We start from the raw sequence: 1,398 nt of genomic DNA, 5'->3' as shown, positions 1-1,398 counted from the left end.
GTGTTGCTTTCGGCTCGAGTTACTCGCGCGGTCCTAGCGAGCAAAGTACGCGAGCCTCGTGTTGCTTTCGGCTCGGAGTTACTTCGCGCGGTCCTAGCGGCAAAGTACGCGAGCCTCGTGTTGCTTTCGGCTCGGAGTTACTTCCGCGCGGTCCGATCGGCAAAGTACGCGAGCCTCGTGTTGCTTTCGGCTTTGAGTTACTTCCGCGCGGTCCTAGCGGCAAAGTACGCGAGCCTCGTGTTGCTTTCGGCTCGGAGTTACTTCCGCGCGGTCCGAGCGGCAAAGTACGCGAGCCTCGTGTTGCTTTCGGCTCGGAGTTACTTCCGCGCGGTCCTAGCGGCAAAGTACGCGAGCCTCGTGTTGCTTTCGGCTCGGAGTTACTTCCGCGCGGTCCGATCGGCAAAGTACGCGAGCCTCGTGTTGCTTTCGGCTCGGAGTTACTTCCGCGCGGTCCTAGCGGCAAAGTACGCGAGCCTCGTGTTGCTTTCGGCTCGGAGTTACTTCCGCGCGGTCCTAGCGGCAAAGTACGCGAGCCTCGTGTTGCTTTCGGCTCGGAGTTACTTCCGCGCGGTCCGATCGGCAAAGTACGCGAGCCTCGTGTTGCTTTCGGCTCGGAGTTACTTCCGCGCGGTCCTAGCGGCAAAGTACGCGAGCCTCGTGTTGCTTTCGGCTCGGAGTTACTTCCGCGCGGTCCTAGCGGCAAAGTACGCGAGCCTCGTGTTGCTTTCGGCTCGGAGTTACTTCCGCGCGGTCCTAGCGGCAAAGTACGTGAGCCTCGTGTTGCTTTCGGCTCGGAGTTACTTCCGCGCGGTCCGATCGGCAAAGTACGCGAGCCTCGTGTTGCTTTCGGCTCGGAGTTACTTCCGAGCGGTCCGAGCGGCAAAGTCCGCGAGCCTCGTGTTGCTTTCGGCCTGGAGCTTCCGCGCGGTCCTAGCGGCAAAGTACGCGAGCCTCGTGTTGCTTTCGGGTCGGAGTTACTTCCGCGCGGTCCGATCGGCAAAGTACGCGAGCCTCGTGTTGCTTTCGGCTCGGAGTTACTTCCGCGCGGTCCTAGCGGCAAAGTACGCGAGCCTCGTGTTGCTTTCGGGTCGGAGTTACTTCCGCGCGGTCCGATCGGCAAAGTACGCGAGCCTCGTGTTGCTTTCGGCTTTGAGTTACTTCCGCGCGGTCCTAGCGGCAAAGTACGCGAGCCTCGTGTTGCTTTCGGCTCGGAGTTACTTCCGCGCGGTCCTAGCGGCAAAGTACGCGAGCCTCGTGTTGCTTTCGGCTCGGAGTTACTTCCGCGCGGTCCGATCGGCAAAGTACGCGAGCCTCGTGTTGCTTTCGGCTCGGAGTTACTTCCGCGCGGTCCTAGCGGCAAAGTACGCGAGCCTCGTGTTGCTTTCGGCTTGTAGCTAC

This window comes from Cardiocondyla obscurior, unplaced genomic scaffold, assembly GCF_019399895.1.
Source record: "Cardiocondyla obscurior isolate alpha-2009 unplaced genomic scaffold, Cobs3.1 scaffold92_0_54270, whole genome shotgun sequence".
Classification (NCBI taxonomy): Eukaryota; Metazoa; Arthropoda; class Insecta; order Hymenoptera; family Formicidae; genus Cardiocondyla; species Cardiocondyla obscurior.
The sequence above is the reverse complement of the archived record's forward strand: the minus strand, read 5'-3'. Positions refer to the sequence as shown.